Genomic DNA, 15,757 nt, shown 5'->3' with positions numbered 1-15,757 from the left:
TGAGTGGCTCCCATCCTTTGTGCCGCATCTCTGTCAGACAATGCAGCCACTCACAGGAGATGCCCACTGAATTCTGTCCAGGAGATTCTCGGTTCCACCCAGTGCTCTGCACGTTCCTCCTCACCCCAGCTTGCTCAGCCTGTGTCTGTTTCAGTCATCCTGGGCATGTGCTTCCCCTCCTGCCCTGCTTGTTTGCCACTGGCTCACTTTTTAATTTAGAGACAAACGTGCCCATCTGCTCACATGCATGAGGCAGCTCCGTGCACCCACCAAGAGCAACACAGGACACCAGCACCAACAGCAGTGCCTCTGAGCAGCTCCCACCTCAGAGATGAATGGAATGAGTGTAAAATACAGATCGCACACAAGAGCAGAGCTGTGCTTGCATTTGCTTTCCCTGCCATCACTCAGTGGGGATGCATAGCCCTGGGGTGGTGATGGAAGGGAAAGGGTTAACCGCCTCCCTCTGGCAGTGGCAATCTGTTGACCCAACTGGGATTCGCTGGTGTGGGGCTGGGCCACCTGAGGCTGTGTGTTTATTGCAGGGTGGGGCTGAGGGCTGATTTGGGTGTTGGTCACCTGTGGGTGGGGTGTTGGGACTGGGAGCAGTGTGAGCTCTGCTTCTCCCTGGGTTGGGACCTGACTTTATGCTGGAGGAGTTCTATCTGATTTGCTTTGTGTTTCCCTAGAGCTGTGCTTTTCTGCTTGATTTTTTTCTCCTTAGCTTTCTCCAGCCAGCTTTCTTGGAGGATGAGCAGTGCCTGGATGCATCTCCAGAGATTATGGGTTCAGATGATGCCAATGGAGGGATGAGGGTGGCATGTGCCCTGGTAAGTCTTCTCCTGCTCTTTCTTTTTCCTGGCTCCCTGTGTTACATCTGTTTCCTTGTGGTCTTGCTATGAAGGAGTCTGGAATGCATGGAAATATGAAATGTCCTTGCCCTTTTAGTGCCCCGAATGCTGGCAAGTTCCATACCTGGACCTATGGTTGAACAGATTCACTAACAGCTTTCTTTTGTAATATCTCAGCTTGGAGAAGTTAATTATCTCCAAATATTGAAAAGGGCAGATGGATTTTGTAGGATTTACTTGGCTGTGTAATTTTGGTGCCCCAGAGATGCTCCGTGGTCTGGCTGTGCAGAGTGACACATCGTTGCGCCCGGGCGCAAATGTCACTTGAGGATATTGCTGCTGCTGCCCACTGGCAGTGCTTTCTCCTGTGTCACTCTGTGCAGGGACAGCTAACGCTTCCCCAGCTCGTGCTGCTGTGTTCTGGTGCTGCATCCATCTGAGAACGCAGTGGAGGCAGCTTTGCAAACTTCCACGCTGTGTTTATAGCTGAAACCTGTGACTGGAAGGCAGAGCTGCAAACCAAGCTCTTCTGGCTCCGGCCTCTGGACACATGTTAGGGGAGGCTTCTGCACACATCCTGTGGGGATGCAATGAGGCAGCATCTCCCTGGGGCTGCTGGGGAGCCCTTGATCCAGCTGGCTGTGGGACGGCCCTTCAGCTCCTCTTTCATCACTCCCCTTCTTTGACCTCTACTCCGGGGCTTCAGAGAGCTCTGCGTAATGCTCTGGCAGGGAAGCGAGGGGTGGGGTGTGCAGCTCCGTACCCTGGGGACATCCACCCCTCTGGATGTGCTGAGCTGCTGGAGGTGGGCTCAGCCCCCTCCCTGCCTCTGCCATTTGGGTACAGTTCCTTGTGGGATGCTCACACCGGACATAAATTCTCCCTTATTTTTACATCTTGTTGTGCCTTGTTTCAAGCAGTGAAAGTTAAATGTGCCATCACATTATCAGTGTGCTCAGCCCAGAAACCAAATAGAGATGTTCCCAGTGAACTCACTTTAATCTCAGTTTATTTGCCAAGCAAAGCAATCTCCCCATGCAGCAATGGCTCTCAGAAGCTGCCGAGATGGAGGTGACTGCTAAAAAGGAGACAGACGCACAGATTTCTGCTTTTGTGCTTGGGTTTAATGCAGGAGGTGAACTTCGCGGGACCTTTGCAACACTCCACTTCTGTTTATAGGTAGAAGTTGACTTCTATGTTTGGGGGATGTGGGTCAAATAGCTCGAGGGGCTGTCTTCCAGGGTTTCCCAATTGTTGGAGCTGATTGAATTGGACTGGGGAGGGCAGTGACCACAATGCTTTCCTCCCGGCCTCCAGCTGGTTTGACTTGCAATGCAAATGTTTTCTCCTGTCACCTCTTAATGATCCTTTTTCCCCTTGCCGGTGTATAATTTCCCCCAGAAGTCTCCAGTGAATGGTTTCCATCACAGTTATTTGTCCCTCTTTTCAAGTCGAAGGCAACCTCTATAGAATTGCAGACCTGGCATGATTTGGGGTGGGAGTGGATTGAATTGCAGTATTTCATCTCTGGCTGTCAAGTGAGCCTGCGTTACCTGCCGTGGGGTTGGCAGCAAGGAGGCATCAGACCTGCTGTAATCAAGCAAATGAGCTGCCAGTGGCAGAGCTGAGCTCGGGGTTGGGAGCCCGTGTTCTGGATGAGCAGTACGGCTCCTGGGCCGTGGGATGGAGGAGGAGAAAGGAATGCTTGGCTCGGAGCAACCAGGGAGGAAGGGAGAGCAACTGCTCTTCTGGGGGCTGCTATTGGAAAGACATCATAGAGGAGGAGTTCATAAATCCACGGGGCTTCTCACGGCCGAGGCTTGATTCATCTGCACATCAAAGGAAAGCAAAAGCCCCTCTGTGAGAGGCTGCAGGAGTGGGGGGTGTGGGGGCAGCTGAGCACTGTGGCCCCGCACCTCATCCTGCAACACAGGGCCTCAGAGCTGCTTGCTGGCAGTGGGGTGAAATATCACCTGTGCTCTGCTACGTGCAGGATGTGCTGTGTGTGTGTGTGTGTGTGTGTGTCTGGGGTCTGACCCGTACCTCAGGCAGCAGATGAAGTTGTGGTGCTGTCTGGAAACACTGACGGCATCGGTGTGTGCTGCGCAGTGCTCACCTGGGGCTGCTGCAGAGGTGCAGATCCTGCCTGCTGGCTGCAGCTGCCGGGCTCTGGAGGGATGTCCCTGGCCTTCGTCCTGCAGCCTGGAGTTGTCAGAGCACTTCCTTCAGGTTTTCCCTGGTTTCAGTGCTCGTGAGCATCCCAGGTGGAGCAGGGCAGCCAGCAGCCTGTGTTGCCTGTTGTGTTAGCAGCTCAGCTGGAGCATGGAGCTGCCTGCTGCTGTGCTGGGGAGTCTCTGGGGAGGAGAGTGGTGGGACTCTGCCCTGGGGATCGGGGTTGTGCATGGCATCTTAATTAAAAGGGTCATGGAGATTGATGGGAGACATGAGCATGGCTGAGAGAGACACTGACCCTGGTTGAGGGGTCACCATTCCCATATACATTATACTGAATAATTGAGCTGCTGTCTCTGCTGTGTACTGGCATTCTAGCTTAACATGGGCAAAATGCTACAAAAATTCCCCTGCCTTTTGAAAGATCCTAAAACTGCCTGGTCTAAAGTTGTACCTGGGCTGTGATATGCTCCTTGTCCCAAGATGTCCCTGTGCTGTGCAATGCAGGGATCTGCTTTGCTATTTCCCTTTGCAGGACTGTGTCTCCTCCCATGACATCCTCAGAAGGAGCTGACAGCAGTGGGTGGGCTCCTCTCTGGGCCTCGGGCAGGTGTCAGGGCTGTCGATGGGAGCGGGCAGCCCTGACAGGAGATAAAGCATGTGCCATGTTTATTGACTGCCGCTTCTGCAGGGAGCGAAACCTTTCTTCCCAGGGGGATTGTACAACTGATTGATACTTAGGCAGCCTCTCTGCGTGTTTTTCTCCTCTGACAGTGTTTCTGGAGCAGGCTGTGTGGGATGAGGGGCTGCTAAACCCAAAGGCTGTTTTCCCTGAGCCCAGGCACTGGCACAAAGCAGAGCAGGGGGCATGGTTCCACTTCTGGAGGGGAGAAGCACAGCCTGTGCAGTGAAGAGTGGGTCCTGCAATGGAAACAGAGGCAGAAGGTCTGCATACCTCATCCTTGCCATTCAGGTGGGTCTGAGTATGCTGTGGTACCTGCACTACAGCCAGCTCCTTCATCTTGACACCCAGGTGCAATGGGATAGGAGAGGCACTCCACTCTTATGGAAAATGTAGCTCTGTTTTGATGTGATTGGCTCATCATTGAAACAGCCAGCTCTGGGGATGAGGTGATGTGGGGGTAACACCTAATCTGTAAGGAGAAAACAGCTGTCTGAGCACAGGGCAAGATGCTGGGGGAGTATTGGGAAGGGTCCATCTGGAAGATCCTTGCTCAGAGTTCAGGATATAGCATGAGGAACTTGTAATCCTAGGATGTCCCTCCCACGTCACAAAACTTGCAGGCTGTCACCGTGACTTCTGTCCTGCCCCAGCCTTTGGCCATGGGTTGCCTTGAGCTACTGGAGCCCATGGGCTGAGGGAGGCATTGTGTAGAGCCCAGCACACCTTTGGCAGATCTTCTTTGCTCCTGTTCTGTTTTTCCAAAGTAGGGAAAGTAGTGGAGGAGAAGGCTCTATAAATCAACCTGCTTTATTGCCATGCACTGTTAAACTACTGCTGCATTTCACCCTGGAGATGGCTGCATTTCAGTGCAGGATGAATTGATTTCTGTATACCAAAGGTCAGATCCTGAGCTTCTGACTTAGTTCTTACTTAGTCTGTACAAAGGCAAAATCCCCATTGAAGCAGGCATTTGGATATCAGCCGCTCTATAAATAACACAGAAATAAGTGAGAACTAAGCCGGGCTCTGAAGCTCGCAAAGTGCTCGGGGATCCTCGGGAATGGCTGGTCCTGGGGAGCTTCAGATTGGAGCAGCAAAGGGAAGAACAGAGGCTCGGATCACAACGTGGGAAGGCTTTTCCCTTTCAGCTCTTCCGCAGCCCGACTCGTCGGCTTTGACGGAGGAATCCCTGAGAAGTGCAGTCGCGCTCTGTGCCGTTTGGTCTCAGCACCTCGCAGCGGCTTTCCAGCGCCGGGAGGATTCAGACGGGCGGGCGCACGGCAGATGAAATACCGGCATTCCCACCGCCCTCCGCATTCCCCCGCTCTTTGTTTCTCCGCGTTTCCGAGTTGGGCTGCCTTTCCCCGGGGGAGGCAGTTAACTTAATGAGGTAGCGCTGCTCTGATTGTTTCAGGAGATGCAGGCGGTGCCCATCCCCGCGCCCGGCCCCGTCCGATCCCGCCGGATAAATCACGCTGATTTAAAATTGATCGTTCTGGGATGTGGGAGAAAGTGGAGTGGGCGGATTTACCCTATTAGGGTGCATTGATCACCATTACTGCGTGTAATCAGGGTTAATCTCAGGATTAATTGGGGGGATTTGCTGATGGAAACGATCGGCAATTTGTGTTAGTTACTGCTCTATTCGCCTCTAATGGCTTAATCAGATTACAAATTAAAAGTGGCTTCTTCCAGAGAATCTCCCTGGACTTGAGCAGCAGACAGAGCGTGAGGAGGGAGGCGCATCCAGAGCATATGGTTTGCAGCCCGGAGCTCAATTAGCCCGACAGGAGGATGGATGGGAGAGCACTGCGTGCCCGGGGCCGGGCTGGGAACCCCTCCGAAGCACGGGGAGCTCCTGGCGGTGCGTTTTGTTCGATGGTTTCTCTGGGCAGGGGGAGAACCCGGCCCTCAGCGTGTGCTGTGCTCAGAGCAGCATCTGGTGGGGGCTGCGGGCTGCGGAAGCGGCACTCGGCTGTTGTGTCACACGGAAAATCTTTTGGAGGGAACGGGTGGAATTTCAGCTCGGCAAACCATTAAAATAGCAGTGATCCTGCACCAAATAAATTAAGGCTGATGATCTGAGACTGGTAAAGCTAATGATAGAAAGGGGTCCTGTCCTGGGGAGAGATTTGTCTAGCAGGAGCTGAGCTGAGAGCATCTGAACTCCATTAGCACTGAGGGCTATAAAGGCAGCACAGTCTGCCCGTGAGCACCTCGGCTGGAGGGTGTGGGAGCCCTGCAGTGGTACCACTCATCTCACGTGGGGATGCAGCACCCACCAACAGGTCACAGCAGGGAGGGATTTGGAGCTGTCAAGCCCGGCTCCCTGTGTGAAAGCACAAAATGCATCTTTGGTTTGGAAGTCTGCTCCCATTACTTCACCCTTGCAGGTGGGGTTGGTTCTAAGTGGGGGGGGGGGGGCTCAGCTCGTTCCTCACCTGGGCTGATATCGGTTGGGTTTGTGATACGTGGCAGTCAGACAGAAGTGTTGGGGGTCTATTTATTCTGCTGTTTATAAAGACATTTGCAAACCTGAGGGGGGGAAAAAAAAAGAAAGTGAACGTTTCAAGTGGCTGCTGACAAGTTAGAGCAGTTTAATAAATCACTCATAATAAACTACTTTACGTGTGGAGAGAAACACCACGGACTTCTTTAATAAGCCATTCATGATGGAGCAGGCAACGCTTAGAGAACAGAAATTCATTTGTGGGTCTTGGTGATGTGTTCCCACTGTTCCCTGCTGCGAATCTCTTGCCAGGTATGTCTGCGTCGGTGCGCCCATCTGGGCTGCGTGTAAATCTGCTGCTAAGTCTGTAACTCACAGGGAGGGCATCTCTGCCAGGAGCCGCTGCTCATCAATTACAGGCAGAGCGGGACAGGCAGCCCATTCCTCACTCCCTGCCGACACCACGGCCTCTTCCACAGCCGCTTTATCTCCCACTGAGCTGGCCCAGACGAAGCCTTTTACAGGGAGTGCATCAGGCAGCCCCATGCTTCTGCTGTTGCTCTAAACCCACATCTCACTTTGGATTATGTAATGGCACTCCCTGCTTTTAGTGCATCCAGCGGAGGCAGCTGCTGCCTGTCACTTTTTCCAAGGCTTGGAAATGCAGATGGACCCTGTGGGTCATGAGGCTGCATTTGTGGAGGGGAGAGGCAAAGAGCAGACTGCGTTTCGGGACTGAAAAGCGTGTTCGGGTGCAGAGGGGCATCTGTGGATCCTGGTGGTGCTGGGGCTGCCCGTGGGATTTGACCCAGGACAGCTTGTTGAGCTGAGCCCCTCGCAGTACCCAGCAGCATATATAAGAAAGTGCTCCAAAATCAGGCTGGATGCTGGTGGAGGTGAGCGTTACTGTGGTGAGGTCAGGGTTCCTGCTGCATCACATTGCTTGGGGGAAAGCCTGGCCCTCCGGAGCCTATTGTATGGAGGGGGGAAGGAGAACTTCATTTTTCTCTTAGTCTTCAGACTCAGCTTAGGTTGGGGGATCTGCAAGTGCTTTGTGCACGCCAGGCTTTTAAAGGGACCTGATGGCGGCTTCGGAAATGTCAGGCATTGTTCTGTCTATCCTGGAGCAATTGTAAGAAAAGGTGAAAAAAGCACTGCTCAAATAGAGGCGAGACTCCGACTTGACTTTGAACACTGCCTTTGTTATTGTGCTCCTCGGGCTATGTGGTGTTTTATGAAGGCCCTGCAAGAAATTGCAATAAATATCTCCTGTTTCTAATGTACGTACCTTCAGAAATGCAAACAAAAAAGGAGGAGATGGTCAGCAGTCCTCGCGCACATTTAGTTGTTGCAAGCTAAGGATTCCAGGGGAAACAGCACAATAGGATCTGTAGAAACATTTCCTAAGTGGAAAAAATAAGCAATTATTCTTAAATGAAATGACTATGTTAGTATTTCTTTTTAGCATGTACACGCTGACATATGGTGTATACGAGGACACCTCTCCCTCCTCGCAGCGTTGGCTCTGAGGAGACACAACTGTGTCTGAGTGCTTTCCTCTGCCAGGTGCAGCTCCTGAAACCCCTTGGCAAGAGTGAGTGGGGCTGCTCTGCTATTTGTTTTCTACTGTTTCTTTATTAAAAAGCTCCAGAGCCAGGCAGGCTTGCTTTGTTCAGTACTTTATTGCTGCCTCAGTTCACCCTGCCTGATAAACGCATTGGCTGGTGCCGGAGCAGGGCGCTCCTTCTGGCTCACCATGCTGCCATTCTTCCCTCTGCTGCCAACGTGAGGACCAGGCCTTGGGGTGCTCAGCACCGGCCCTTGTTCCCACAGCTTTGCTTCCCTGGCCAGGAGAGCTCTTGGCTGCTGCTTGGTGGGTGAGCCACACGCTTTTATGGTCGCGATTATTGCTCTGTGCTCCTCTCTCCATTTTGGAGGAGGTTGAAGAGAAAGCACTCAGAAAACAGTTTTGGTGCTTGGCAAGGCGGCTGGAGACCCCATCTGTTGCTTCTTACATTGTTAAGCTGCTCTTTGCTTCCCATGCCAGCCTGGTTTCTGTTAAATGAAGCCTCCCCAGGTCACGAGAGCCAAGCGGTTCCTAAATTAGCAAAGACATTAATCAGGTCCCATTTGGACTAGTGCAGGGTGTCTACGCCCTCACCCTACCCTCCATAAATTAAGCAGGTTTTATATCTTCAAGGCTCTTCTGGAATTATGTCCTTTCTGCCCTCCACCCCCTTCTCAATTGCTGGTGACAAGTATACACAGCTTAATTGGTTGGCATGGAAAAGGGCTGACATTAATTGGCTGTGTTTGGCACACAGACTCCCCATCTTGCAGCGCCTCCCAGGGATCTTATCAACCCCATCTCCGAGCCCAGCAGCTCACAGCTTGCCTGCCAACTCAATGGGGTTTGGTTCTGTGCTTCCGATGACTGAGATTTTGCTTGGCTTCCTGGAGCTTTGGCTGGGGAAGAGCAGCTCTCACACCACAGCTGGCAGTGCATGAGGGTGGGAGGGATCTGCAGGCATCACAGCCCTGCAGGGTGCCTGGCTCTGCACCTCCCCCCCTTCTTCTGTAGGGTAGGTGCTGAGTGGGCACCCAGCTCCTGCCCCACAGCTTCTCCATGAGTCCTCCCAGGTTCAGCTTCCACGCAACCCCTCCCATGCACTTATACAGGGTAGGAAATGAGCTGTACGTTCACGCTCTTGGAAGCTGTGAGTATGTGTATGTTGGGCCTCTGACAAGTTTAAATAGCTAATTAACTTATTTTAAGGAACCACTAAATTTGTCCCTTATCCTGATTGGTTTTTTGCATGCCTCTCTTTACCTGATTAATTCTTAGCCCATCTTCGTAATTAACGGCGTGAAAGAGAGCAGCTGTTCCTCCTCCAAACAATCTTTTCACCATCAGGGAACAATTCCTGCACTGGGATGGGCAGGAAGTTTCTGGTAGCTCTAACTATAAAAATAATTTGATGCTTCTTTTATTACCTGGTTATGACTGCCTGTTTTCACTGTACTTACCTAATAGGGTCCTAAATAGCCCTGAATCCCTCCTCGGTGCCATCAGCAGTGCTGTATCAGCGCTGGTGGCTGAGCTTAATGGCACTGGGAGCGATGAGGCGGTGCTGCAAAGCAGAGCACGGTTGGGAGGGTGGGATTGGGCAGCTCTGCTCTACGGGAGATTCTGTTGTGGGTTTCTTTAATTCAGATGTGTGACATCTTCCCTTCAGTTTGATTTCTTTTTTCAAATGACACTTTCAGGCTCCCACCTCCCATGGGCTTTCCATGAGCACCTGATAGCAGCGTGTCAGGAGGCTGAACAATATTCAGCCCAAGTTCCCTTTTATTAAAGCGGTCCCCTCGCTCTTAGCAGCGTGTAGGAGCCTTCTTCCCCCACTGTGGTTTTGCACTCGGGCTGTTTGCAGGGTGCTGTCATCCCCTCCTCCGCTGCTGCTTGCCTGAAGAAGGCAGATACTGCTCTTAAAACACTTCTGTACAAATTCCTCCGGCCTTTGGATCACTGCAGCCTCCCCTTAAGCTCCTCTCAGTCTATCAGTATCTTCTCTGGTAATTATATGTGTAAAGAGCAGACGATGGCTCCGTTTTAATAGACCCACTCCAGCCCAGTATAAACACGGCAACACCTATACAGAAAACAGCCCCCAGCCCTACTTGGAGAGCTTTCTGCTCCATCCCCAGCTACCTTCTCCCATGGGGAGTGCATGAGGAGCACGAGCTGCAGCTGATGGCTCCTGGCAGCCCTTGGAGGGCAGCAGGGTGCATTTCACACCAAGGCAGTGCCAAGGGGTGCGGGCAGTACGGTTGGCTTGCTCACCCTCTGAGCCTTGTGGATGTAAAATTGAATGCAGACAAGCATCCATGAGGTGTCTAGGGACTCTTGGGGGTCTGTGAGGGCTGTAGGGGCTCTCTCCTGGCCAGGACTGCTGAGTGCTAACATTATCCTTCCCCAAATGCAGGAAAGAGCCTGTAGAGGAAATGCTAAGTCACAGCTTGATGCAGTGATGGAGCACCTGGTGGGAAGGCAGGGACAGCCCAGAGGAGCACAGGTGTATGCAATGTGCCTGAGTGATGGAAGCCAGGATCCACCTCTTCCCAGATCTCATTTAAGGGTTGGCAGTGGAGGTGAGGGTGTCTTGCTGGAGATCCCTGCCTACCTGAGACCTTCCAAAGGTAAGCAGACATTTTTCCTTTGTTTCTGTGTTTGTGGCTGCTGTGTTTGGGTTTGTCCTTTCTTGCTGCAGTCTAGGACTTTGCCAGCCTGCTGTTATTGCTGTGCATCGTATTATAGTGTTACATAGCCTGTGCTGCCTGGTCACTCTTCGCACAATGGATGGTTTCTGAAGATGCCAAGTCCATTCATATTGGGCACGAGTCCTCTGCTATAGAGAAACAATGCTCAGAAGTGCTGTAAGATAGTAGCAGTCCTGAGTCCAAGCAGTAAATGATTCCTTGGAAGTGACTTTGGGTCAGGCTTGTCCCAGGGCTGCCAGCCTGCCCATCCCAGCAGCACGATGTCCTGGCTGAAGGGAAGGGCAACATGGGGGAGATCTCCTTGGTGTCAGATGCTGCTGTGTGCCCTGCTGGGGGCTATTTTTCACTGAGATAACGCTGCTTTTTAGCTAGGGTTTCAATTTCCTTTGAGCATAACTCGTTTTGCCAGTAAGACCTGCAGCTCTGTTGGTAAAGAGAGACTGAGCACACAAAAGTATAACACTTCCAGAAGGGAACTGGGACTCTGGCTCCATGCAGGGCCTGGTCCTGTCTCTGAGCACAGTGTTGTAGTAGCACAGCATCCTGTCCTGGGGGGAGGCTGTGCTGAATGCTGCTCCAGTGGAGACCAGCATCCCTTCAATCCCAGGGGATGCTTCGGGGCTTTGCATCCCCTGTGTCCTTATGAGGAATGGGAGCTCAGAGTGACTCCTTCCTTCCTCCTTTGGCACACAGCACTCACAGCCCTCCAGTGAGATTTTACTGAAACAAATGTTGTCTCTTTGTGCGGTATCTCTTGTCATCAGAGCTTTTAACCTTTGCCCTAAATTAGAATGTGATCTAAATGACAGATACTATCTGTTTTTATTATACTGCTCATTTTTTTCTTAATCAGATATTATTAATCCTTACTGCTTTTGCAATGCAGAAGCATTATTACAGATGAATGACCTGTCCAAAGCATTTTAAGCCTGGCTCATTAGAAAATAGGTCCCAGTGAGAGACCATGAGGTGCTGCAGGGCAGAGGGGAGAGGAGAGCTCCATGGCTGTGACTGTGCTGGCATGGGAAGGTCGGGTTTTATCTCTTTTACTTCTGCTCCTTTTGGAATAACCAATGCTTGCCCCTTTCACACACGTGTAACAGGTGAAATGCCCGGCTCCCAGCTGCTGAAAAAGGGGTGGGCACTTCTTGAGTCGAGTTTTCCCTTTGTAGGCAAAGTTTTCAGCGTGGCCTGGTTTGTTCTGAAAGATTTGTGGAGATCTAAGCAGGGGGGGAAAAAGAGAGGAAAAACAGGGCAACTCTCTCCCTTTCCATCAGCTTGGGCAATCAGGAGTTCTGCGTTCTGAGCATTGGTAATGTGGGGCCATCTGCACTGGCTCCAGCAGATCCCATTCCCAACTCCTGTGCTTAATTGCACTTCCATTGGCAACTTCAGCAGCCCCTGCATGTGTTTTGAATGAACTCCCCACTTCAGGCTGGTTTTACAGATCACCTTTGTGTGATTGGCAATTAAATCTTTTTCAGCTGAGGGAGAACTACGGCCTGTTTTCCAGCTCGTATCTCCCTTCTCCAGCTTGTTCTGCCTTTTGCATTTCCCGACATGCCCTCAGCTCCTTATCTGCTACAAGAGCCGGGTGTCTGTCCCCTCTGAGAGCTGCCGTTGGGTGCAGTGTTTGGCCCTGAGCAGTGCTGGGTGCTGAAGGGGAGCACAGGAGGAGGTGAGTGCAGAGGGAGATGGAGAGCAAAGGAGGGCAGTGGTAAATCCATCCCCTGGAGCTGCGCTGCAAACAGGAAATGATCTCTTAACGCTGTGCACCTGCGTCTCCAGGAACAACATCCAAAAGGGGCCCAAGCCCGCAGCAGGGTCCAGAGGAATGGTGCTCCTGAGCCCAGCGGTAGGATTTAAAGACTCCTTGGCCAGCATCAGCCCTCGCTCGGCTCCTGGCTCCTGCCAGATGCATTGCCTCTCCCTTACCCCACAGTAAATGATTTCTGGGCTGCACAAAGCACTGAGGCGGCAGCTCTGGAGCTGTGGGCTGGCGGAACGCCTGGAGCTGCTGGTGCTGCCCAGCACAGTGAGGGAGCACTGCTGTGATTGGTGCATGGCTGGCACTGGGGATTGCACTGGGGACAGCAGTGCTGCTGATGGGCATCACATCGTCAGAGCCAGCCTGGAGCCTTTAGAGCAGTGAGCTCACAGCTCTGCAGCTATCCTGTGCCAAAGCTCCTCATCAGAAAGAGCAAAATGTGTGCACAGATGGAAACGTGCTTATCCCAGAGCTGCACCCAGCCCTACGTGGAACCACCCGGCTTAGGCCTGCACTGTAACCAGGCGTCATTGGCTGACATGGGAATGTCAACAGGAGTGAAACCAGAGCAGCCGGGCTCCTGCTGGCCAGGAATTTGGCTGGGCTGCTGGGAGTGGGTGGCTGTCAGCGTCTGCATGCATTAATAGCCCGGTGAGGCTGTCATCTGGCCAGGTGCCTCCTGATGCACAGGTCCTACAGGTCTGCTGGCTTGTCTGTCCAGAGTGACACCAACCAAAGTGCCTTTAAAGCTCCAGCACTCAGGTTTTCCTCTCACCTTGAAGGATCTGACAGACTGGAAAGGCTGGGAAGCTGAAATCCCCGCAGAAGGAGGGTGATGCCCTGCCCACCAGCATCACCCACTCAGAGCTGGATGCTCTCCCTTCTAATCTCTGCTTGGCCAGCAGTTTCACCTTTCCTGTACAGCACGAGCACTACAAAGTGGGGCCTGACCTTCCCAGGGATGCGATGCTCTTGAAGGATGCATCCTCTCACCAACACATGTCCTGCCCAGCTCAGTGCTGCAAGGGCTCGGTCAGCATTCCTGAGCTCGTTGCAGGGGAAGAAAGGGGGCAGAGGGATTCTGGCAGCGGAGACCTAAAGCTTGGAAAAGCCTGAAAGAAATTGCCTGCAGCTGCTGCTGCAGTGAGCACATGAGACATGACAGTACTTCTTGAATTCCAGGGTGATGGGAGAGGTGTTTTCTGGAGGCTCTCTTCCCCGTCCCGCGGGGGGTATAACAAGTGGTTGTGGGATTTAACTCTGCGATGGTGGGATTAGGCGTTCCCCGACCAGGACGGTTCCACATTCCTACTCCCTGATTTACCACTTGATGCTCTCTTTCCTTCCCCCCAGCAGAAACAGCCTCGCTCAGCCCCTTCCAGTTACAGCGTTATAGGGGTTTGCAGCCCAGCATCCCCTTCTAGTGCATTTGCCTTGATTTAAGGCTTTGATTCGAAAGTTATTTTTTACAATAAGAGAAAGATAGTCCATGCCAAAAAAAGCAGTTTCATAAAATGCTGAACATGACTTGCATTCTGTAATTGCAAACCTGAGAGACTTGGAGTAATTGACATTTTGGATGTGTTGCAGAGTATCGTATTTAATCTTGAAAAGCAGGTTCCAGGCAAAGGAGGCAACTGCCAAACCAAACTCAGACTCCTTGCTGGGTCCTTACCATAACTCATTTTCAAATCCGTTCAGCACAGTCCTGAACCTAAATGTTTACGTTTTTGATTTGCTAAGATAACATTCCTGGGTCACCGAGGCTGTTTGTCAGGGATGGGTGTGGGGATGCGCTGGGTCGGAGCACTCAGAGCTCTGGTGTGCTCCTGGAGGACTGAACCCTCCTCCTGTGCATGTGTTCCCCACTCCATAGGGTGGCGGGGAGCTCTCAGCATCTCCCCATGGCTCAGGATCTGATGGGTGGTACAGGAGCAGCACGCACCCAGTTCCAGGCTCCTGCTGAGCGGGACGTGGGCCTGTGCGGCTGGCTCTTGTGCCGCTGGGGCGTCCAGCCATGAGTGTATGAAATTGCAGCAACGTGGGACCGATCGCAAATTGAATTTCACAGGAGTGTGACTCAGTGGATGTGCATTTTTGCCGGTGCATGACTTCAGTGCATGCGTAATTTTATAAACGTGTGGGATGCGAATGATGCTCCGTGAATGTGTCTGAGGCAGGAGCAGGGCTGCGGGCACAGCCAGACTTCCCAGCAAAGCCACGGCTTCTCCTTTCTTTCCCTCTCTACAACTGTGGCTTCTGTAAAGTATCTGTCCCACATTATCGTGGTTTACAGCTCGGCTATAAACATTTGCTTCTGTTTGAAATGCAACAAATATAAGCGGAAATCTGTTCTCTGCTTTACGTGTCCCACTAAGAGATACCAGTTGAAGGTTTTAAGGCCAGCCCTCTTCTTGCAGACAGACTGTTTACATTGCTATGGATTCCAGAGGAGCAAATACTAATTTACAATGGTGCAAATGAAAAGCAAGCAGAAAACCCAGGAATGTGAGAGGGAATCACACACCCTGACCGTGGAAATGGAGACGCAGCGTTGGCACTGTGGCTCTCGGGGTGGGATGGGCTGTGGCGGTGCTCGAGCTGCGGGCACAGAGGTGTCCATGCAGGGCTTAGGGCTGTGCTCTGTACTTGCCTTTGTCCCGGCTCTTGGTGATGTTGGGATTGGGGCTGTGCTGACGTTGGTGCCTGGGAACGCGGCCTCAGGGGCTCCCAGAGCTCACAGGAGTATGGAGGGAAGGAGCGTCCCTTTCCTTTTGCAGGGGGGAATTTTTCCAGCTGCGCTGCCAGCGTGGTTTGGGGATGATTTGGGGGTCAAGGCTGGCATCGATTGGGAAGGGGTTATTATTTGCCCAGCTGCACATCTTTATTCATAACGTGCCCATTGTTCTGAACATTCTGCATATTTCATTGTGAGAAATGGGGCGGGAAGGGGGGAAGCAGTCGCCGCATCGCTGGGAGCTCGGCTGCTCTTTTATTTCCTCCGAGGCAGGCTGCCGCGGGAGCCTGTGGCTGTCAGAATGTTCACATCTGTTCCTGATTTGTGGACAATGGAGCACCATCCACTGGCTGCACATGGTCGGGCTGTGACAACTTGACAGCCTGCCCAGGAATTCAGACCGAGCTGTTACTATCCAAAGCCATCGGAGTTGGCTGATCCTATATTAGAAGCGGGGAGGGGGTGGCTCATGATTTCAAAGAGAGGGAAATTAAAGAGAAGTTGCCTTTTTTTTTTCCTTTGGTACTTGTTGTGAGTGGCATTAGAGCCTCTCTTTAGTTGACAAGAGAGGGTGTTTGCAGAAGGAGCAGCAGGAGCTGGTAGGCTTCAAAGCTGTGAGGGAGGTGGGCAGGAGGGGCTTCAGCCCCCCCAGCTGCAAGTACGCATCTGCTCCCGCTCTCACCTCCCCTGCAGGATGGAGGGTATTCATCTGTACCAGACAGTGGCAAAAAAGGAGTGAACGTGGCACACTGACAGTATAATCATAGAAGGTTGGGAGCAGGTTGGCATTAAGGTTGGAAAAGACTAAGATCATTGG

General features: G+C 52.2%; 1 non-coding gene across 5 annotated transcripts in view; it reads left to right on the top strand.

Annotated features, from left to right (window-relative positions):
- The first annotated feature begins 587 nt into the window (after nucleotides 1–587).
- Nucleotides 588–15,757, top strand: part of LOC101748689 — a 35,284-nt gene continuing 20,114 nt past the window's right edge. For 2 of the 5 annotated variants that reach the window (XR_005859730.2, XR_005859732.2), the window contains exons 1-2: nucleotides 588–830; nucleotides 10,141–10,354. This is a non-coding gene — a transcript (uncharacterized LOC101748689). Of the gene's footprint in view, nucleotides 831–3,279; nucleotides 3,997–5,012; nucleotides 10,355–15,757 lie in introns of those variants that run through there. The other 3 variants (XR_005859729.1, XR_005859733.2, XR_005859731.2) reach the window with 3 other exon arrangements.

This window comes from Gallus gallus, chromosome 4, assembly GCF_016699485.2.
Source record: "Gallus gallus isolate bGalGal1 chromosome 4, bGalGal1.mat.broiler.GRCg7b, whole genome shotgun sequence".
Taxonomy (NCBI): domain Eukaryota; kingdom Metazoa; phylum Chordata; class Aves; order Galliformes; family Phasianidae; genus Gallus; species Gallus gallus.
Note: the sequence above shows the minus strand (reverse complement) of the source record. Positions and strands in the feature narration are given on the sequence as shown.